This window comes from Emys orbicularis, chromosome 15 (genome assembly GCF_028017835.1).
Source record: "Emys orbicularis isolate rEmyOrb1 chromosome 15, rEmyOrb1.hap1, whole genome shotgun sequence".
Taxonomy (NCBI): Eukaryota; Metazoa; Chordata; order Testudines; family Emydidae; genus Emys; species Emys orbicularis.
This window is the reverse complement of record NC_088697.1, coordinates 9,209,111-9,233,047: the sequence shown is the minus strand read 5'-3', so window position 1 is coordinate 9,233,047 and position 23,937 is coordinate 9,209,111. Positions and strand designations below refer to the sequence as shown.

The 23,937-nt window shown below is 48.9% G+C and overlaps 3 non-coding genes across 3 annotated transcripts; 1 reads left to right on the top strand and 2 right to left on the bottom strand.

The window, feature by feature from the left end:
• Window positions 1-748: 748 nt before the first annotated feature.
• Window positions 749-819, bottom strand: TRNAV-AAC (transfer RNA valine (anticodon AAC)). The gene has a single exon. It is a non-coding gene; the product is annotated as a tRNA-Val (tRNA).
• Window positions 820-1,200: 381 nt separating this feature from the next.
• Window positions 1,201-1,273, bottom strand: TRNAF-GAA (transfer RNA phenylalanine (anticodon GAA)). Its single transcript has one exon. It is a non-coding gene; the product is annotated as a tRNA-Phe (tRNA).
• A 15,727-nt stretch (window positions 1,274-17,000) lies between these two features.
• Window positions 17,001-17,072, top strand: TRNAW-CCA (transfer RNA tryptophan (anticodon CCA)). The gene has a single exon. It is a non-coding gene; the product is annotated as a tRNA-Trp (tRNA).
• Window positions 17,073-23,937: the final 6,865 nt, after the last annotated feature.

Here is a 23,937-nt window from a genome sequence, read left to right as displayed (position 1 = left end):
GCAGAGTTCACTCAGGAAAAAAGGCGCGAAATGGTTGTCTGCCGTTGCTTTCAGGGAGGGAGGGGGAGGCTGTACCCAGAACTACCTGCGACAATGTTTTTTGCCCCATCATGCACTGGGGTCTCAACCCAGAATTCCAAGGGGGGTGGAGACTGCGGGAACTATGGGATAGCTATGTAAAAGCTACCCACAATGCAACGCTCTGGAAATCGATGCTACTATGGTAGCTTGGACGCAAACCACCGAATTAATGGTGCCTAGTGTGGCCGAATACATTCGAATTTATAAAATCGGTTTCCTAAATTCGAATTATATAAATTCAAATTAATCCTGTAGTGTAGACATACCCTAAAAGGTGACACGCCTAACTGCTTTAAGTATCAGAGGGGTAGCCGTGTTAGTCTGAATCTGTAAAAAGCAACAGAGGGTCCTGTGGCACCTTTAAGACTAACAGAAGTATTGGAGCATAAGCTTTCGTGGGTGAATGCCTACTTCGTCAAGTGAAGTGAAGTGGGCATTCACCCACGAAAGCTTATGCTCCAATACTTCTGTTAGTCTTAAAGGTGCCACAGGACCCTCTGTTACTTCTAACTGCTTTAGGTTCTCCAGACTGATGCCAAAGCGCTTTCTCCGCTGATGTCACCGCCTTCTGTCATGCGGGGGTTGGAGTTATCCCAGGGATGGGCCAATAGCAGAAGGAAGAGCGTCTTCCTGGACAGCAAGGGGATCTGGGAAAAGGAAGCCCGCATGTTTCTGCCTGGTTGAACCAGGGGCCTTTTGCATGTTAGGCAAACGTGATAACCACTACACTACAGAAACCCTCTTATAGTGTTCTGCCCCTCCCTTCAAATTCCATCCACTTCGCTGGCACTCGCCCTGGCACACACCAATGGGCAAACCTAGAGAAAGTGGTGGCAGCTCTTCGATAGGTCAGCTGGTAGACCAGAGGGCTGGAACCAGTGTTCAGGAAGTTACCCTTACATCGCCCTTGTGGTTCTTGCTTGAAGGAGAGCTTGTTTTTCTTCCCCTTGCTGACAAAGAGCAAGAGAAGAATGAAAAGTCAGGTGAGCCAACTTGGTGCAGAAGCCCATGCTGTCTTTTCCAGCTGCATAGCCCAAAATGAGGGACTCGTGGCAGTTAAAGGCACTGCTGCACTGTCAGAAAACATCCCACCCCTGCACAAAGGGGGATAAAAGAGCATGCCAAAGCCTGGGATTGAACCAGGGACCTGTAGATTTTCAGTCTAGCACTCACCCAACTGAACTACTTCAGCAGCTGCTAGGCTGCTTTTTGGCCTACTGTTTTTCTGTCTGGAATGTTTTTGTCAGCTGTAGCACAGAAAAAGGACATCATTGCGAGCGGCCCATGAAGGCAAGATTAACTTTTGCCTTCCCTGCTCAGCTTTACTTGCTTCCTCGCCCTATTCCTGCCTTAGTTCCTGGGTTATCTGAAGGCGACTGGGGCCCAGTGGTATGAGGAGGAAGTTGGGCAGCTAGACCCTGGTGGCAAAAGTCCTGCCGCCACTTGCCACCTCACTTTCTTCTCCCAGCTTCACATATTGGCCACCAGGGACTGGGTGCCCAGCAGCACAATGGAAGGCGGTGGCCAGAGCCACCCTCACCTTGAAGCTCCGGCTCATTAAACCATATCTTCAATTGATGATGGCCAATGAGAGACCAACATCGCTTGCTATTTTAGCACTTGAAAATGCCATTGGCCAATCTTTGGATCTCTCTAATGCTGCGCTTCAGTTCATGAGAGCAAAGGCGAGAAAAGCGACCTTTAAAACTAAAGGACTATGGTTAACATTCTAACGCTGTCTCTTACTGTAACACTATTTAATACTGGTCCACCCTGTGTTGGTGACAGTTTGATTTCTAGATATTAGTACATTTCAGTTACTGTTAAAATTAAAAAGTTTCTATATGCTTAGAGGAAATGAATGTGTTTTATCTGCTTATATATGGCATGAATAAATACAGGTTTACAGATCCTAGCATGCAAATGTATCATTTTATATGACAGAGAAAATCATACATCCAAATTGTGCATGAAAATCATGAAATGAGCTACAAATGCAATGAAAAATAAGATATTCAAAAGTTTAACATATCGGGGGCAGGCACCGAGGACGCATCTTGCCTAGGGTACCATTTGGTTTAAGGCAGACCCTGTCCGGGAGAACAGGAGTTAGTTTCACAAGCCTATTTTCAGGCTGTAATCTGTGGCAATCTGCTCTGTGGAAGGGATATTGGTAGCCCAGACTTAGGGCTGGAACAGGTCCCTGATTTAGGGGGTGGCTGCATGGTTTACAACAATCTGATTTCTCAAACAATCTGTATCTCTCAAAGCCTCAGATCTGCATCCCCATAATGCTCCTGCACTGCCTCCTCTCCTTTCACATTCTATGGAAAGGAGCAGCATCAAGGGTTCGGGATGAGCCATAGGGCACTACATGGGTGGCAGAGGCTTCAGGAGCCCAGAGTGTTTGCCTGCCTGGGACATTCTGGCTGAGACCTCAGGGACACATTGTGAGGCAGAATTCCAGGCATCTATATGAAAGGAGCATAAGGATATAAGAACGGCCATACTGGGTCAGACTGGGTCCATCTAGCCCAGTATCCTGTCTTCCCATAGTGGCCAAAGCCAGGTGCTTCAGAAGGAATGAACAGAACAAGTAATCATCAAGTGATCTATCCCCTGTCACCCATTCCTACCTCCTGGCAAAGAGAGGCTAGGGACATTGTCCCTATCCATCCTGGTTCAGAGCCTATCATCCATGAATTGATTTAGCTCATTTTTTTGAACCCTGTTATAGTCTTGGCCTTCACAACTTCCTCTGGCAAGGAGTTCCACAGGTTGACTGTGCGTTGTGTGAAAATATACTTCCTTTTGTTTGTTTTAAACGTGCTGCCTATTAATTTCATTTGGTGATTCCTGGTCCTTGTGTTATGAGAAGGAATAAGTAACACTTCCTTATTTACTTTCTCCACACCAGTCATGATTTTCTAGACCGCTATCATATACCCACTTAGTCATCTTTTTTCCAAGCTGAAAAGTCCCAGTCTTATTATTCTCTCCTCATATGGTAGACACTCCATACCCCTTTTCTGAAACTTTTCCAATTCCAATACATCTTTTTTAAGATGGGGTGACCATAGTTGCATGCAGCATTCAAGATGTGGGCGTGCCATGGATTTATATAGTGGCAATAAGATTTTCTCTCTTATTATCTATCCCTTTCCTAATGATTCCCAACATTCTGTTCACTTTTTTGACTGCCAGTGCACATTGAGTGCATGTTTTCAGAGAACTTTCCATAATGATTCCAAGATCTCTCACTTGAGTTGCAACAGCTATTTTACATCCCATCATTTTATATGTATAGTTGGGATTATGTTTTCCAATGTGCCTCACTTTGCATTTATCAACATTGAATTTCATCTGCTATTTTGTTGCCCAGTCACCCAGTTTTGTGAAGTCTCTTTTTAACTCCTCACAGTCTGCTTTGGACTTAACTATCCTCAGTAGTTTTGGACCATCTGCAAATTTTGTCACCTCACTTTTTAGCAGATTGTTTGTGAATATGTTGAATAGTACTGGTCCCAGTACAGACAGCACTATTTACCTGTTTGCATCCTGAAAACTGACCATTTATTCCTACCCTTTGTTTCCTCTCTTCTAACCAGTTATTGATCCACATGAGGACCTTCCAGAGGTGAAAGTAAGCTGGTCCGGTCCGGTGTTCCCAGCAGGAGCCGGTACGCCGTGCCGGACCAGACCAGCTTCCCCAGGCTGGTGATTTAAAGAGCCCAGGGCTCCACGCACTGGCTGGAGCCCGGGGCCCTTTAAATCGCCTCCCGAGCCCCACAGCGCAAATCACTATGGTGGAATGCTGCTCTCTCCCACACTACGAACACAGAGCAGGGGCAGCGGAAGATTCCTAACAGTGAGGGGCCACCATTGTCCAAACTGTGGAATCCATATGATGCCGCTTTCCCCAAGGACCCACACTCACACCACCTCTCCCCCTGAGGCAACACCCACAGAACGTCTCTTACCCCCAAGACTCCCCCTTCCATCATTTGTCCTAACAGCCGGTAAAGCGTGGTGGGCCCATGGCCCTCTAAACCCCCTGTTCCAGCACCCCTGACACAGAGCTAAGCAGGCAGCAGTGTGTGTCTGTGTGTTTGTGACAGAGACTGCTGTGCTGAGCTGAGCCAGTGAGAGAAGGGGGGGCTGATGTTGGAGCTGTCCCCCTCCCCCTGCCTCAGGACTGGTTGATTCCAGCAGCTGTCTGAACTTAGAGACAGTGTGCCAACACTCTCACTCCCCCAACACACACACTGTCTCTCCCCACACACCAACAGTCTCTACCCCTCCACACACATTGCAGTTGAAAAGCAGCTGGCAATCTAGTAGGATGCCCATAGAACAATGGAATAGAGAAACCTGCATCATGTGATGTTGTACCAGCCCATGAGGCATTGCAAACCCTTCCCAAAGCACCCTCTGGCCAGTTGCACAGTGGGATAGCTACCCACAGTGCACTGCTCTCTGTGGTAATGCAAGAGCTGCTAGCGTGGATGGGCTCTGGTGACACAAGGGGGATAGTGTGGACCTGCAACCGCTGTTTAATTAAAACACTTTAACTAAAGTGGCATAACTCTGTGGTGTAGACATAGCCTGAGAGTCAGACAAGACCCAGCTCTCTTGAAACTAAAGAGCAACAATTTCCTGTGTAGTTGGCAGGCTTTGAACCATCACAGTGAGAACCCCCCAGATTTCTAGTCCAATCACCTTAACCACTCAGCCACAACTACTTGTTTTATACAGTTTTCTCACTACATTGTAGTTCTGTTCTCACTGAGGGTATGTCTACACTACGAAATTAGATCGAATTTATAGAAGCCGGTTTTATAGAAATCGGTTGTATACAGCCGATTTTGTGTGTCCCCACATAAAATGCTCTAAGTGCTCTAGTCGGCGGACCGCGTCCACAGTACCGAGGCTAGCGTCGACTTCCGGAGCATTGCACTATGGGTAGCTTTCCCGCAGTCTCTGCCGCCCATTGGAATTCTGGGTTGAGATCCCAGTGCCCGAATGATGCAAAACAGTGTCGTGGGGGGTTCTGGGTACATGTCGTCAGGCCCCTCCCCCTCTGTCAGAGCAACGGCAGACAATAGATTTGCGCCTTTCTACCTGGGTTACCTGTGCAGACAACATACCACGGCAAGCATGGAGCCCGCTCATCTCAGCTCACCATCACCATATGTCATCTGGGTGCCGGCAGACGTGGGACTGCATTGCTACACAGCAGCAGCAGCTAACTGCCTTTTGGTGGTAGACGGTGCAGCATGACTGGTAGCCTTCATTGGCAATCTGGGTGCCGGCAGCCGTGGGGCTGCATTGCACCAGCCTTTTGGCAGTAGATGGTTTATTACGACTGGTAACCGTCCTCGTCGTACAGCAGTGGCTGTCGATCATGGGCACCTGGGCAGACATGCTCAGTCCTATGGAACTGTCTTGATGATGATGGTTATCAGTCGTAGTATGCCATTTTCTGCCAAGCGCCCTGCTGGCTCATCGTACGTTAGCAGAGTCTTCCCTGAGCAGCAGATCGTGCAATAGGCCTGAAGGCTAACTGCCAAGCGCCCAGTATTTGCTGCCAAGCACCCAGAAAATGCCAAAGGCTATCAGTCATGCTGCACCGTCATCTTAAGATATAAAAAATAGATTTGTTCTGTATTCATTTCCTTCCCCCCTCCCTCCGTCAAATCAACGGCCTGCTAAACCCAGGCTTTTGAGTTAAATCTCAGGGGGGGGCATTCTGTGTGACAGTTGTTTGTGTTTCTCCCTGATGCACAGCCACCTTTCTTGATTTTAATTCCCTGTACCTGTACGCCATGTCGTCACTCGCCCCTCCCTCCCTCCCTCCCTCCTTCCCCTGGTCCGTCAGATACTAGTTTCGCGCCTTTTTTCAGACCAGATGCCATAGCTAGCACTGGGATCATGGAGCCCGCTCAGATCACCGCGGCAATTATGAGTACTATGAACACCACGCGCATTGTCCTGGAGTATATGCAGAGCCAGAACATGCCAAAGCAAAACCAGGACCAGCCGAGGAGGAGGCGATTGCAGCGCGGCGACGAGAGTGATGAGGAAATTGACATGGACCTAGACCTCTCACAAGGCACAGGCCCCAGCAATGTGGAAATCATGGTGTTCCTGGGGCAGGTTGATGCCGTGGAACGCCGATTCTGGGCCCGGGAAACAAGCACAGACTGGTGGGACCGCATCGTGTTGCAGGTCTGGGACGATTCCCAGTGGCTGCGAAACTTTCACATGCGTAAGGGCACTTTCATGGAACTTTGTGACTTGCTTTCCCCTGCCCTGAAGCGCCAGAATACCAGGATGAGAGCAGCCCTCACAGTTGAGAAGCGAGTGGCGATAGCCCTGTGGAAGCTTGCAACGCCAGACAGCTACCGGTCAGTCGGGAATCAATTTGGAGTGGGCAAATCTACTGTGGAGGCTGCTGTGATCCAAGTTGCCAGGGCAATGAGAGACCTGGTGATATCAAGGGTAGTGACTCTGGGAAACGTGCAGGCCATAGTGGATGGATTTGCTGCAATGGGATTCCCAAACTGTGGTGGGGCGATAGACGGAACCCATATCCCTATCTTGGCACCGGAGCACCAAGCCACTGAGTACATAAACCGCAAGGGGTAATTTTCAATGCTGCTGCAAGCCCTGGTGGATCACAAGGCACGTTTCACCGACATCAACGTGGGCTGGCCGGGAAGGGTACATGATGCTCACGTCTTCAGGCACTCTGTTCTGTTTCGAAAGCTGGAGGAAGGGACTTTCTTCCCGGACCAGAAAATAACCGTTGGGGATGTTGAAATGCCTATCGTTATCCTTAGGGACCCAGCCTACCCCTTAATGCCATGGCTCATGAAGCCGTACACAGGCAGCCTGGACAGGAGTCAGGACCTGTTCAACTACAGGTTGAGCAAGTGCCAAATGGTGGTAGAATGTGCATTTGGACGTTTAAAAGCGCGCTGGCGCAGCTTACTGACTCGCTCAGACCTTAGCGAAAAGAATATCCCCATTGTTATTGCTGCTTGCTGTGCGCTCCACAATATCTGTGAGAGTAAGGGGGAGACATTTATGGCGGGGTGGGAGGTTGAGGCAAATCGCCTGGCCAATGATTACGCGCAACCAGACACCAGGGCGGTTAGAGGAGCACAGCATGGCGTGGTGCGCATCAGAGAAGCTTTGAAAACGAGTTTTGTGACTGGCCAGGCTACGGTGTGAAACTTCTGTTTGTTTCTCCTTGATGAAATCTCTGCCCCCCACCCACCCGGTTAACTCTACTTCCCTGTAAACCAACCACCCCACCCTCCCCTACCCTCCACCCTTCAAGCACCACTTGCAGAGGCAATAAAGTCATTGTTACTTCACATTCATGCATTCTTTATTAATTCATCACACAACTAGGGGGATAATTGCAAAGGTAGCCCGGGATGGGTGGGGGAGGAGGGAAGGAAAAGGACACACTGCAGTTTAAAACTTTAAAACTTTAACACTTATTGCTCGGGAAATCATCTGGGGGTGGAGTGACTGGGTGGCCGGAGGCCCCCCCACCGTGTTCTTGGGCATCTGGGTGAGGAGGCAATGGGACTTGGGGAGGAGGGCTGTTGGTTACAGAGGGGCTGTAGCAGCGGTCTCTGCTCCTGCTGCCTTTCCTGCAGCTCAACCATACGCTGGAGCATATCAGTTTGATGCTCCAGCAGCCGGAGCATCGACTCTTGCCTTCTATGGGCCTTCAGCCCGCGATTCAGCACGCCACCTCTCCTCTCGCTCATATTGGGCTTTTCTATAATCAGTCATTGACTGCCTCCACGCATTCTGCTGTGCTCTGTCAGCGTGGGAGGCAGTCTGTAGTTCTGTAAACATTTCATCACGCGTCCTTCGCTTTCGCTTTCGAATCTTCACTAGCCTCTGTGAAGGAGAAAGACTTGCAGCTGGTGGAGGAGAAGGGAGAGGTGGTTAAAAAAGACACATTTTAGAGAACAATGGGTACACTCTTTCACGTTAAATTTTGCTGTTCACATTATACAGCACATGTGCTTTCATTACAAGGTCGCATTTTTCCTCTTATATTGAGGGCCTGCCGGTTTGGTGTGAGAGATAACTCACGCAGTGCCAGGCCACAGATTTCAGCTTGCAGGCAGCCATGGTAAGACACAGTCTTTTGGCTTTTTTAACCTTCTTAACATGTGGGGATGGTTTAAAACAGTACTGCTCTCATTAACCATACCAAGCACCCGTTGGGTTGGCCATTTAAAATTGGTTTGCAATGTAAAAGGAGGGGCTGCGGTTTCAGGGTTAACATGCAGCACAAACCCAACTAATTCCCCTCTCCCACACACCCAATTCTCTGGGATGATCACTTCACCCCTCCCCCCCACCGCGTGGCTAACAGCGGGGAATATTTCTGTTCAACAGTGCAGGAAGGGGCACCTCTGAATGTCCCCTTAATAAAATTGCCCCATTTCAACCAGGTGACCGTGAATGATATCACTCTCCTGAGGATAACAAAGAGCGATAAGGAATGGATGTTGTCTGCATGCCAGCAAACACCGGGACCATACGCTGCCATGCTTTGTTATGCAATGATTCCAGACTACGTGCTACTGGCCTGGCGTGGTAAAGTGTCCTACCATGGTGGACGGGATAAGGCAGCCCTCCCCAGAAACCTTTTGCAAAGGCTTTGGGAGTACATGAAGGAGAGCTTTCTGGAGATGTCCCTGGAGGATTTCCGCTACATCCCCATACACGTTAACAGACTTTTCCAGTAGCTGTACTGGCCGCGATTGCCAGGGCAAATTAATCATTAATCATTAAACACGCTTGCTTTTAAACCATGTGTAATATTTACAAAGGTACACTCACCAGAGGTCCCCTGTGTGCCCACAGGGTCTTGGGTGAGTTCGGGGGTTACTGGTTCCACGTCCAAGATGATAAACAGATCCTGGCTGTTGGGGAAACCAGTTTCTTCGCTTCCTTGCTGCTGTGAGCTATTTACATTATCTTCATCCTCATCTTCCTTGTACCCCGAACCCGCTTCCCTGTGTGTTTCTCCAGTGAGGGACTCATAGCACACGGTTGGGGTAGTGGTGGCTGCACCCCCTAGAATGGCATGCAGCTCCGCGTAGAAGCGGCATGTTTGCGGCTCAGCCCTGGACCTTCCGTTTGCTTCTCTGGCTTTGTGGTAGGCTTGCCTTAGCTCCTTAATTTTCACGCGGCACTGCTGTGCGTCCCTGTTATGGCCTCTGTCCTTCATGGCCTTGGAGACCTTTTCTAATATTTTGCCATTTCGTTTACTGCTTCGGAGTTCAGCCAGCACTGATTCATCTCCCCATATGGCGAGCAGATCCCGTACCTCCCGTTCTGTCCATGCTGGAGCTCTTTTGCGATCCTGGGACTCCATCATGGTTACCTGTGCTGATGAGCTCTGCGTGGTCACCTGTGCTTTCCACGCTCAGCAAACAGGAAATGAAATTCAAACATTCACGGGGCTTTTCCTGTCTACCTGGCCAGTGCATCTGAGTTGAGAGTGCTGTCCAGAGCGGTCACAATGAAGCACTGTGGGATAGCTCCGGGAGGCCAATAACGTCGAATTCCGTCCACACTAACCCAATTCCGACCCACTAAGGCCAATTTTATCGCTAATCCCCTCATCGGAGGTGGAGTAAAGAAACCGGTTTAAAGGGCCCTTTAAGTCAAAAGAAAGGGCTTCGTCATGTGAGGCCTGGTCTACACTACGAGGTTAGGTCGACTTTAGCCGCGTTAAACCGAATTAAGCCTGGACACGTTTACACGACGAAGCCCTTTCTTTTTTCACAAAACTCGTGCTTTTAAACGCCCAAATGCACATTCCACCACCATTCGGCACTTGCTCAGCCTGTAGTTGAACAGGTCCTAACTCCTGTCCAGGCTGCCTGTGTACGGCTTCATGAGCCATGGCATTAAGGGGTAGGCTGGGTCCCCAAGGATAACGATAGGCATTTCAACATCCCCAATGGTTATTTTCTGGTCCTGGAAGAAAGTCCCTTCCTCCAGCTTTCGAAACAGAACAGAGTGCCTGAAGACGCGAGCATCATGTACCCTTCCCGGCCAGCCCACGTTGATGTCGGTGAAACGTCCCTTGTGATCCACCAGGGCTTGCAGCAGCATTGAAAAGTACCCCTTGCGTTTTATGTACTCGGTGGCTTGGTGCGCCGGTGCCAAGATAGGGATATGGGTTCCGTCTATCGCTCCACCACAGTTTGGGAATCCCATTGCAGCAAAGCCATCCACTATGTCCTGCACGTTTCCCAGAGTCACTACCCTTGATATCACCAGGTCTCTCATTGCCCTGGCAACTTGGATCACAGCAGCCCCCACAGTAGATTTGCCCACTCCAAATTGATTCCCGACTGACCGGTAGCTGTCTGGCGTTGCAAGCTTCCACAGGGCTATCGCCACTCGCTTCTCAACTGTGAGGGCTGCTCTCATCCTGGTATTCTATCGCTTCAGGGCAGGGGAAAGCAAGTCACAAAGTTCCATGAAAGTGCCCTTATGCATGCGAAAGTTTCGCAGCCACTGGGCATCGTCCCAGACCTGCAACACAATGCGGTCCCACTAGTCTGTGCTTGTTTCCCGGGCCCAGAATCAGCGTTCCACGGCATGAACCTGCCCCAGTAACACCATGATTTCCACATTGCTGGGGCCTGTGCCTTGTGAGAGGGCCATGTCAATTTCCTCATCACTATCGTCGCCGCGCTGCAATCGCCTCCTCCTCAGCTGGTCCTGGTTTTGCTTTGTCATGTCCAGGCTCTGCATATACTCCAGGACAATGTGCGTGGTGTTCATAGTGCTCATAATTGCCGCGGTGATCTGAGCGGGATCCATGATCCCAGTGATAGCTATGGCGTCTGGTCTGAAAAAAGGCACAAAACTAGTATCTAAAGACCAGGGGAAGAAGGGAGGGAGGGAGGGGCGAGTGACGACATGGCGTACAGGTACAGGGAATTAAAATCAAGAAAGGTGGCTGTGCATCAGGGAGAAATACAAACAACTGTCACACAGAATGCCCCCCCCCCCCAGAGATTGAACTCCTAAGCCTGGGTTTAGCGGGCCGTTGATTTGACGGAGGGAGGGGGGAAGGAATTGAATACAGAACAAATCTATTTTTTACATCTTAAGACGACAGTGCAGCATGACTGATAGCCCTCGGCATTTTCTGGGTGCTTGGCAGCAAATACTGGGCGCGTACCAGTATGACGATGATGGATACCAATCATAATATACTATTTATTGCCAAAAGGCAAGGGGTTGCTGCTGTGTAGCAATGTAACCCTACGTGTGCCAGCCACATCTCTGCCAGCACCCAGATCGCCCTCGGCTTTTTCTGGGTGCTTAGCAGACAATACTTGGCAGAAAATAGTATACTATGACTGGTAGCCATTATTGTCCAACGAGGACGGTTAAAGGCAAGGGGTTGCTGCTGTGTAGCAATGTAGCCCCACAAGTAATATCTGCTGTACAGTAGCCAGAAGGATCGGTAAAGGCGCTCAGGCTACAATAATCTATGAGCATTTCAGGCAACCTGTAAATTTACTTGCTTTCAGACCTGAGGAAAGCTCTTCTTTCAGATCTGCTGAGCACCCAGATCGCCCTCGGCCCCTTCTGGCTGCTCAGCAGACAATACTTGGTAGAAAATAATATACTATGACTGATATCCATGATTGTCCGACGAGGACGGTTACCAGTTGTAATAAACCATCTACTGCCAAAAGGCAAGGGGCTGGTGCAATGCAGCCCTACGGCTGCCAGCCCCACAGCTACCAGCATCCCGATCGCCGATGAAGGCTACCACTCATGCTGCACCATCTACTGCCAAAAGGCAGTAAGCTGCTGCTGCTGTTTAGCAATGCAGTCCCACGTTTGCCGGCACCCGGAAGACATATGGTGACGGTGAGCTGAGCTGAGCGGGCTCCATGCTTGGCATGGTATGTTGTCTGCACAGGTAACCCAGGTAAAAAGGCGTGAATCTATTGTCTGCCGTTGCTGTGACGGCAGGGGAGGGGCGTGACGCAAGTACCCAGAACCCCCCGCGGCACTGTTTTGCATCATTTGGGCAATGCGATCTCAACCCATAATTCCAGTGGGCGCCGGAGACTGCCGGAGACTGCGGGAACTGTGGGATAGGTACCCATAGTGCAATGCGCCGGAAGTCGACGCTAGCCTCGGTACTGTGGATGCGTTCCGCCGACTTCATGCACTTAGAGCATTTTATGTGGGGACACACACAATCGGCTGCATACAACCGGTTTCTATAAAACCGGCTTCTATAAATCCGACCTAATTTTGTAGTGTAGACATAGCCTGAACATGTCCAGGCTTAATTCGATTTAACGCGTCTAAAGTCGACCTAAACTCGTAGTGTAGACCAGGTCAGAGTGATCAATTCCAATTGTTTCCTCAGACCAGCTTCCACAGCACACTTACTGCTGTGCCGTTGTGTAAGTGTGTCCATGGCTGAACAGCAAGAATTCCTGCTCATTTCCCTTCTGGCTGGAGCATGACGAGAGTGTGTTTGTGGTCAATGATGTATCTGTAGATCATTGTCCATTTCCTGCCTTGTTAATTCAGACAGTCCATTTCCTGTCATATCCTCAGTACATCAGTGATTGCAATAGCAGGGGCCAGGTTTTCTCTGGGTCACTGAGCTTTGCCAGGTGGTTGGTGGCTCCTTTCTTTCCTCTCCCTGAAGTAAACTCAGCTTTTTATATCATCCTTGATGTTTCACGGAATAACAACAGACGACCGAAGAAAGAGGTGGACAGGGTGGGTCTCAGGGGGGGCGCAGAGAGGTAGAGGTGGTGAGCAGGGCGGTTCTCAGGGGAGAGGTCAGAGAGGTGTGGGTGGTGGGCAGGGCAGGGCAGGGGAGGGGGCAGAGAGGCATGAGCAGTGGGTAGTGTGGGTCTCTGGGGAGGGGGCAGAGAAGTGTGAGCGGTGGGCAGGGTGGGTTTCAGGGAAGGGCCAGAGAGGTGCGAGAAGTGGGCAGGGTGGGTCTCGGGGGAGGGGGCAGAGAGGTGTGAGCAGTGGGCAGGGCGGGTCTCAGGGGAGGGGCAGAGAGGTGTGAGTGGTGGGCAGGGAGGGTCTCAGTGGAGGGGGCAGAGAGGTGCGAGCAGTGGGCAGGGTGGGTCTCAGGGGAGGGGGCAGAGAGGTGTGAGCAGTGGGTAGGGTGGGTCACAGGGACGGGTCAGAGAGGTGTGGGTGGCGGGCAGACCTTGGGGTAAGGGGTGGAGAGGCAAGAGCAGCAGGCAAGGAGGCCGTGGGGGAGGAGAGGAGCGAGCAAAAGGTAGACCAGCAGGCCTCAGCCAAAGAAGAAGAGGGGGGGTGGGAAGTGGCTAAACAGGAGCGAGGGGGGAGCAGAGGTGGGACCTCAGAAGGAGAAGAATGAGTGAAGGGGGTGGAGTGGGGGGGCAGCACCACCGTCTGGGCACCAATGCCCCCCACACACACTTCTAGGGAGCTTCCAGCGCTCACACCCAGCCTCCCCAAATGCAAGAGTCACGGGCCACCTATTCTCTGTGTCTTCACTAACCCAGCACCTCCCCAAGCGACGTTGATGGGAGAAGCCCTCCTGTTGACACAGTGCTATCTACACCAGGATTAGGTTGATATATCTGCATTGCTTAGGGAGGTAATTTTTTTATACCCCTGAGTAATGTAATTTTGTAGCGTAGACCTGTCCAAAGAATCAGTCACACACCTTGGGAGCAAAACTTCACTTGCTCCTCTGCTTTACAGAATCCAAACACAAGCAATGCATGTCAGGCCCAGATGGAGGTTGGCAGAGAGTCAGATGTGGGCAGAAACAATCCCTTTAGTAGCTGTAGGCACCATGGCTTAGAGCCCTTGTTTCATAAACAGAAGGTCCTGGGTTCAACTCCCAGTGGTGCCTTGTTGAGATGCTTTTGGGGCACCTGGCATTGGCTACTCTCAGAAAACAAGATTCAGAGCTAGATGGACCTTTGGTCTAGCCCAGTGTGACTTTTCTTATGGTTTAAATAACCTTACAGGCACTGATAATAGAGTTACTGAAAGTTTAGGTGGCAAGAGCTGATAGGTCAGTGGTTCAGTCCCCTTGCAGACAACCCCCTCCCTCTGGGACAAGGGCAGGTCTGAGCTCTCACACCAAATGCTTCATTGTGGCTGCCAAAATCTGTGGGTGGCTCATTTAGTTTATGCCGAGGGTTGAGTCCTGCTTTGTGCACCATGTCTGAGAATGAAAATCCTAAACCACCCTTTGAAATAACGAAAGCAGCAGGCCATGTTTTTGTCACTGCCCCAAAGCAGACAGAACAATGGAGAAATGCCATTGAGTCCAGGATTTACCATTTCCACTTGCTAAACTCCTTCCCAACCTTCTGGGCTCCAGGAGCAGGATACTGAGCCTGAGCCAAGACACATAGACTGCAACTTTACAGCCTAAGCCACATGACCCTGATTAATCTGACATGGGCCAGCCATGGGTTTTTCATTGCACTGTAGACGTATCCTAACATTATGTCTATGCTGCAATTAAAACACCCACAGCACCTGTCTCAAAGCCTAGGTCAGCTGACTCAGGCTTATGGGGCTTGGGCTGCAAGACTATAAAATTACAGTTCAGACATATGGACTTGAGCCCAGCCTCTGAGACCCCCATGAGGGGTGAGGGTTTCTGAACCCAGGCTTCAGCGCGAACACAAATATCTGCACCAGTTTTTAACCCCACAGCTTTAGCTCCATGAGCCCAAGTCAGATGACCCAGGCCAGCCATGCTGCAATCTTTATCCCAGGAGATATGTACTCTAATGGTATGTCTCCATTGCAATGTAAGCATGTGTGTGTGGCATGCTGTGCTCAAAGCAGCACCTGGAAGCCCCATATTCACCACTGCCATATAATGATGATATGGTTTGTACAAAGTCTGCCTTGTGAGGTATCATTTCAAAAGTCTTGAGCTCTTGAACATTAATATCTTGTTGGATTGTGTGTGCTAGCATTGGTTGGGAAGTTATGAAGTTTTGCTCTGTGTGCGTTACTGAAATATGTTATGAGGTTGGGAAATGCTCACCACCAGCCTTTCAGGTGTGACAATGGAGAAGCCAGACTCGCTGCTGGCCCATTAAAGGTATCCACACTCCCAAAGACTATCCCAGGAGCCGTGTATAATGCAGACTTCTCCAAGATAGCATGAAGACAATGGACACTGCTTCACTCACATCATAGCAAAGGAACTTCCTAGCAAGTTGGAAGAAACTATGAAAGAGGGGAAGAGACATCATGATTTGGCCTCTTTCCCCACAACTCAATACCTGGAAATGTTTATTTTGTTTTTCAGACACTTTATGGGAAGCTGGCGCCAGTGGAAGAACAACCCAGAACACCATGGGTCCATTGTCGCAACAAAAAATTGTGTTCTGTGTTGTTTGTCTTGTTATTACTGTTATTTTAGTGGATATTGTAAATTCTTCAGGCATGACACCCCCTTTTCATTGGACATGTTGTGCTGCCTCTTTTGGGACCAAGGGGAAATATACCCTAATTAAACCTCTTCCACCCCCTACTCCGCCACCTCCTTACAAATTGTCTGTGACACACCCATCCCCATGGTGGTCTACCCACATCCAGAGACCTGTGGTTCTTAATGCAACTGGTTTACAAATGACTATCACTCTGTTCCCCACTGACTGGTATCTCAGTACAACATTTGCTAACTATTCTCAGTTTACCAAAGTAGGTGAAAGAATGTTGCTATGAGTAATTTCAAACTCATTTGAATTGGATGGATGGGAATTACACAAGAACCTCTGAAAATGGTGAGCCCTCTCAAATTATCTCTGGGAAGGCTGAAACTCGTTGCAGGAAGCTGACTCAGCAGCTCGAATCCAACACTTGGAACATGCCCTAGGGCTACTGGATGGGGGGTTTTCTAACAGGGATTTGCACTTAGCTCAACCAACCCTTTTTGGGAAATGTTATTCTAACCCTCAATCAGGGTTGGAAGAGACCTCAGGATGTCATCTAGTCCTACCCCCTGCTCAAAGCAGGACCAACACCAACTAAATCATCCCAGCCAGGGCTTTGTCAAACTGGGCCTTATAAACCTCTAAGGATGGAGATTCCACCACCTCCCTAGGTAACCCATTCCAGTTCTTCACCACCCTCCTAGAGAAATAGTGTTTTCTAGTATCCAACCCAGACCTCCTCCACTGCAACTTGAGACCATTACTCCTTATTCTGTCAGCTGGTACCACTGAGAACAGTCTAGATCCATCCTTTTGGAACCCCCTTTCAGGTAGTTGAAAGCAGCTATCAAATCCCCCCTCATTCTTCTCTTCTGCAGACTAAATAATCCCAGTTCCCTCAGCCTCTCCTTGTAAGTCCCCTTTCCCCTAATCATTTTTGTTGCCCTCCCCTGGACTCTCTCCAAATTGTTTCTGTGGGGGGGGGGAACTGGACACAATGCTCCAGATGTGGCCTCACCAGTGCCGAATAGAGGGGAATAATCACTTCCCTTTATCTGCTTGCAATGCTCCTACTAATCCAGCCCATATTACCAGTTACCCATATTGAATGCAGACACAGCAATATTTGATAAACTGATTACTGTCCATTCAGTAGGTTATTTCCTACTTATTCATAAATAATGAAGATGCTCTAAGCGGATGGGAGAGAGCTGTCCCACCCGTGTAGTTAATCCATCTCCCCAAGAGGTGGTAGCTATGGCACTGGGGGAAGCTATGTCGGTGGGTGTGCAAGGTGTGGTGTCTACATGTATATATAAAGTTTAATCAAACCCCATTTTCAAAACCACTGTGTTCTGGGAATAGAAAAGGAGCTCTCTGAGTCCTTCAAAATCCTTAAGATCACTCACTTACCTGCACAAATGTCATGGGGGTATAGCTCAGTGGTAGAGTATTTGACTCCAGATTAAGTGTGCTTTGGTTTAAATCCGAGTGCCCCCTTACAAGCCTGTTCCTTTAACAAAAATAATTGCATATCCATTTCCATTATGTTTAAGAGTTCCACTGAATAGGGTTGCCTGAAATGAATGGAAACACTCAATGTTTTCCTGTGCATAAGCATAAAAACCTAGCAAACATGTCCCTCAGCTGAAATCAGTTCCAATCCTCTAACTGTCTCGTTTATGTTTTCATCAATTAAACAAAGGCACATGAAGACACATTTGCAGGTCCTTGGCCTCCATGGGCTACAATGTGCAGAAGAACAAGAACCACATCCACTTGGGAGGAATGGACTACTTTGTATTACATTTGGTAAGTAAGTTGCCATTGGGACTGAAAATTCTACTGGAGGTGGACAGGAACCAAGAATTACCAAACTACCTGTTACACATTAAATCCTCTGTTTGTGTACACAATATAAATTGGGGCTCTAATCAATGTCAACCTTCCTCTAACACAGATTGTTGTTCCTTATAACTTTCAGACGCATTCAAATGGCAGCTGTTTAAAAGTCATGTGCTCCTAGTTCATGATCAGGAGCAGAGTCTCTGTAAGTTTACCAACCATAGAGCTGGTTGTGTCTGCATCTAAGTAACTGCAGAGTTAGTGTAGTACCAGGTAGTTAATTGCACAGTCTCACTTTCTGGTCTCATTGATCATTTGGGTAGAAACAGCAATGGTTTGGTGGTTTTTGTTTTTTCCCCCTTCATTTTCTCCTAAGGAATGTGTGATCTTGAGCATGTTATTTTAAGTTCCCTGTGGGTCAGGAAAATTCCATCTCCTTGAAATAGGTGGGGAAGTGACCTGTTTGTATAACCTAAAATAAAGGAGCTTTTGTAAAGCACTTTCATCTTTAAATATGCTGGGATAAAAATAGTAAATTCCACAGCCAGACATCAGGCCAGGATCAATTGATGGGGCCAGGATCAATTAATTACAGAAGAAACAAACTCTTGGGAAGTAGATGTAATTTGTCCCCAAACCTTTCTTTGTTCTCCTATGCTATCAGGGATTCTCTTTTAGAGGGCAGAGTTAAGGTTATCTGGGCATGTACCATCAGTCTGTATTCCCTGTTTTTCCAGAGTTTGAGTTTTACTGAACTCGATGTTCTGGAAGGTAAGAAATATTCACAGTCAAAGTTAACTCTATGTTAACAAAGGCTGTGGTTAGTGACAAATAATTAGACTAATCCCTCACTGCGGTAATTCCACTGACTTCAATGTACCCTTTCCCCATTTATAGTTCCCCCAAAAATAAGCATATTAAAACAACCTTCAGAACTAAAATGCTGTGAGAAAGTGGAAATTTTAGTAACTCAAATAATTCAGTTTCTTCTGTGTCTTGTGTGTGTGTAAATGGCACAACACATTAATTTATAAGCACATCTTTCTTAACTTTTTTAAATATTCTGTAGTACATTAACTATATCAAGTGGGTTGTTCAATGCAGTGAGGTTTTCATGCATTGCCCAAAACGTATTTTTCATATTATGTAAATGAACACAACTCATTGAACATGAAATTGTGTATTTCATGCTGTGAAGTGTGTTGGTAGCTCACATTAATAGGTTTATTCTCTCTCTCTGTGAGGCACAACAAAATAATTTAGTGATGCTGAAAATATTCCCTTCTCCTCCAGAACTGCCTTGGAATCACCTTCCCTTTGTAGATTAATCTGCTCCTGTGTCTCTCTGAGGAAAATATTGTTTATATGAAAAAAAATTTTAAATTAAAGGGACTGAGACAGAATGGCCACATGATGGCAACGCAACATCAGGAATGCAAAGCAAGAAGTTCCTTGTTTGCACATTGATGGTGACAAGGGATTGAACTCGACTCCCCTCTTTTCACAGACACAGTTTTTTAATTCTCTGAGGTCAAACATAAGTTTAAATGTTGTACTTAGTACTCTGCCTTGTAGCTTCAACAGCCGCAGATGCAAGATGCGTTACAGCAGTCTAGACGTTGTTTCCATATTTAGGTGATTTTCACGTAAACGTTCAAGCAGCTCACAGTAATGTCCCAAGCTCCCCAAGTCCCACTGACAGCTGAGCTCTTCCTGCCCATTGATCCCAGCAGAGACAGTGGGTGGTGGTTGAGTTTGTAGCCAAATAACTGACAGAGCCAAGCAAAGAAATGTTTGCTTCAGTCACCAGGTCTCTGTTTCTATTGCTCATTCTCTCTCTCCTTCTCTGATAATGAGCAACGGTAAGAGAAGAAGAGGTTAAAACATGTGCTAGATGGTGACTAGGTTTGGATGACAAATTTAAAACCATCACAGTGTCCTCTACTGTGACACTGACACTATCAGATGCTGACCTTCTATTGACACTTCATTAATAACTGTTTCCCTGAAGTACTTTGCTATGATTATTTCAATAGCTCCTACACCAATATCTGCTGCCCCTTCTGGCTGGTTCATTGCACTATTTGGAACCTGCACCTAAAATTACACCCTTCCTGGGAGGAAGATTCAGAACTGCCCAAGGAAACCCCATTGGGTTTCAAGTCTAGCCTAGGCAGGGTAGCAAGGGGACAGCACAGGGGTCTCAGAGCTTCTCCTTTGTCCCAGGGAAAAAGGTCAGGGGGACTAGTAGTCATGACTCCTGGGTTCTATTCCTGGCTGTGGGAGGAAAGGGGTGTCTAGTGGATTAGAGTTGGGAGCCTAGGTGTCAAAGAGAAAACATCTCCCTTTTCAGCTTCAATGCACATTAAACAATAACATAGCTTCTCATTTCTCAGGTTCTGATGCCCATCGTGTGGCCATTTCATTTCACTTCTTATTGTTAAAAGGTTTGGGTACTTTGCACAGAAATGGTATTTCCTTGGGAGAGACAGAGAAGTCGAAGCTGCATTGATTTAATCCTCTGAAAAAGAAATAAGGATTAAAATATTCCCCAGACAGCTCAGTCCCAACCATCCTCCCTTGCTGCTGCCAGTGAAGCTCAGTTCTGTCCCACAGCCCCAAGAACTGCTGGGTCCAAGTCCTGGCCCTGGTGTGAAGTAAATGTAGGGGTGACTCTGCCTGCCTAGACTTTTCAGTAGAAAAATTCAGACACAACACCATGCCTGGTGAAGGAGATACAGATGTGTTGTTCAATTGTTTTTCTCATTTTAAATGTACTTGTTCATTTTGATGGCAAAAATATTTGTACAAGACCATGAAAAAAGGAAGAAACTGTGAAAATACCCATGGGAGAAAGGGGGTTTCTGAGAGCCGGGGTAGATATGGAGATTTTTATGAAAGGGGGAGAGGCCAAAGTAGGGCCTTTAGCTGGAGCAAAGGGGGAGGTTTTCTGTGCAGTTTCATTTTAACCAGCCTCACATCCTGTAGTCCCTACTTCCCCACCCCCCCAACATGTGACTTAGAGCCTCCCCACTGGCAAAGCCACCTGTGACTCCTGAGACAGCCCCACTGGCCTGGCCCTTCTCACCACTGCAAAACTGCAGATCCCCCAGCACTCCCTCTCGTAGCTGGATCCCCTGGTAACCAGAGCTCTCTGCAGAACTGCCATGGTTCCTCTCCTAGGTGTCTGGTCAAGGACGGCTACCAGCTTCTCCTGAGAATGCAGCTGAGAAATGATTCTCCCTTCTCTAGATTATCACCTGTGGGCTCTGAGAAGCAGGATGGGCCCTGTATGATAAAGTCCATGCAACATTCCCCTCTCATCCCAGCCCTGGTATGTCTCCAGTAGCCTGCTGTCCCTGGGTAGCAGCAAAAGATGTTTCCCACTGCTCAGGAGACCCCAGCCTGGGTGTAAAGTCAGCTTCAGGCTTCTCCTCTCTCCCTTCTTGGAATCAAGATCATGTTTTTACCAAGAGTTAAAGCAGCCCAAACCCCCAGATTCTGGATCAATGTCACAAGTTCCCAGTGTCTCCATGGATAACAATTTGTTAAATCCCAGATGAGTGGAGTTAAATCAGTTCTCAGCCTGAGTCCTTAGGTCTTAATCCTGAGGATATTGTCCCATCATGGGGCCATTTCCTGCCTCTCTTTCATACAGAAGCATAATTTTCTTTGCACAGACCCAGGAACAGCAAGGTCTTTCTCTGTCCCTTGTGCAAAGCAGGGTGCCAAATTCCATAGAAACAATGGACAAGCAGCGGGCCCTGGGGACATCCAGCCCTGGCCATGAGATGTTCCCTCCCCTCTTTCTTTATGCTCCTGTTGTTATTTCATGGAATTTCTGGGATGGGGAAAAAGCTGAGTTCACTCCAGGTGGAGGGGAAAAGAACCCTGAAAATCTCAGGGCCTCAAGGAAAACCCAACCTCTGCTACCGTGGTCACTGAGATGCTGAGGATTTGAGTAGGAAAGGGATTGTCTGAATTCTCAAGGTGGGGAATGAATAACAATCTACAACTAGATCCACCTAATTAATCACTGACACAGGCTAATCGTGCTGCAGATAGAAGGGAAACTGGGAGTAATTCTTTGCTGTTCAGCCATGGAAACAGTGACCCAACTGCACTGCAGTGAATGTGCTGGGGAAAGCTGGACTTTACAGGCAGGTGGAAATAACAGATCCTAGAAACACCTGGAGCTTCCCACACCACTTCTGCCACCAGGGTGAGCTGTGGAGCTACTCACAGCGTCCCCCACCACTATAAAAATAACAGGAGTACTTGTGGCACCTTGCAGCAGGGGATTGCAGCACCACCCACCCAATGCAGGGGAGAGGGCTAAGTGTATCTCTGCACCCTGAGTCCAGGGCACATACTCTCTCTGCCCCACACATAGAATCTGGTCCTGCTGCAAAGTGACCCCTAAGAACCAGCAACCTCCAGGACTTCAGGTTTGGCCCTGAGAGCAGGGAATGTGTCCCCCATGCTGCTTTTAAGCCACTGGATGCTCTGGAAATAGGAGGGCTCTGAATGTAACCCATAACAAACACACTACAGCTGGGGATGTAGCGCAGTAGTAGAGAACATGCTTTGCATGTATGAGGCCCTGGGTTCAATCTCCAGGTTTTCCTTTTACCCTGCTGCTTTGCTCATGCCCAGCTGGGATGTGGCCCAGCAGTCTCCCTGCACGAGTTCAATCCTGCTCAGTGAGGGACAAGTGGCAATTGCATGGAAGGTCTGTGGGGGTTTCTGCTCCTAAGTCAGCTCAGTACATTTAAGATTCCTACCCGCTCTGCTGCTTAGGACAATGGTAGATAAGAAGGGCGAATCCTCCAGCACTGGAGGGACAGGTTCTATCTGCACTGACTGAGAGGCAAGGAAACAGAGGGTCAGTCAGTGCTCAGAGAGGAGAGAGGTCAGTGATTTTCGCCCAACAGGGGACACTGTCTTTTTGAGGTGAGTGCAGCTTGCTTGGGATGATGCTGATGATGGATAGAAAAAAGGCTGGAGTCAATGACAGATGAGACCATAGAAGGGGAAGGGGAATGGCAGCCCCACAGAAGGTCCTGGGTGCTCAGATGCCCCAGTTATTGCAGCCTGGCCTGTCATAGAGAGAAAAAAGACACAGAGGGACCCAGCCCCCCTACAGTGATCCCATGGACAAGAATCTGGTTGGGAGTGGGGTGAAGGTTCCCTCTGGGCAAAGGGGAGCTGAAATCCCTCAGTGTCCTGGAATTTAAGTAATGCAAGCTTCAGACCCTGCACAGGTGTGGGCTGAGGTGCATCAGCAGAAGATTGGGCTGGACAGGGGTGGCAGGTTTGTATAATTTTTGGTGGTGCCCAGAATGGGACCAAGTCCTGCCCCACCCCCCACATACACCTGCCTAAGGCTCTGGGAGGGAGTTTGGGTGTGGGAGGGAGAGGGATTGGGCTCTGGGAGAGAGTATGGGTGCACGGTCTGGGCTCAGTCAGGGGTTAGGGTTGCAGGAGGACGTGCGGGGGGCAGGCTCTTGGAGGGTGTTTGGGTGCCGGTGTGGGGACTGGGTTGGGGCAGTGGGTCGGAGGTGCAGGAGAGGGTGAGGGGTGCAGCATTTATCTCGGGCATCTCCTGAAAGCGACCCACACCCCCCTCTGGCAGCAGCCCCTAAGCGGGCGGGCAAGGGGCGTCTCTGTGCACCGCTGCCCGTAGACTCCACCCCTGCAGCTCCCATTGCCACACTTGGCTGAGTTGGCACTCAGGGCGGGGGCAGTGCGTGGAGACCCCCCCCCACCCCAGGGGACGCAGGGAGGTGGCAACCACTTCTGGGAGTGGTGTGCCACACGGAGTGAGGGCGGGCAGGAAACTGCCTTAGCCGCCTTGTGCTGCTGCTGGTGGTGGCGGGGGTCCCCAAGCTCTTTTAAATTGCCCAGGGGCGGCAGGTGGGACCAGGCGGGACACTCCAAGGGCCTAACTTTTCTTTGCACAATAATAAATCTTGGAACAGGATAGAAATGAAATGGCAGCAGAACCTAAGGAATTAAAAGTCTCCGGGTTCTTGTGTGTGCCCTGACTCTGAACGGAAATTGTAATTTGACTCGCTTTATGGCTGCGACCAGTAAAATATCAGGACAAAGTCATTCCAGTGATTGTGACACTGGGTTTGAGGAGGCTTTGGTCTTATTAAAATATAATTAGCATGTTACACTTGTATTTGTAAAGGTGGCTTCCCCAAGCAATCACAAGTTGTTCTTCCCACAACTGGCTGATGGTGGGCAGCAGAGGATCTCCCCAATCAGGGGGAATCTTTTTGGGCCCCACTGTTAGTTCTCCATCCTTTCTCCCCCTAACCACGCACACCACTCTCCCCCGCATTATCAATGTTTTAGAGTGACCCCTCCCTCCTTTTATGGGATACAGACTCTCTGTGACAGAGACTGACTGGGGCTCCTCTCTGCATGGCCCCAATGGGGAAGGAAAGAGACTGCGGGGGTGGGGGAGGAAGAAGACGGGCAGAAGGAGTCAAATGGGGCTAGACCAGAATAG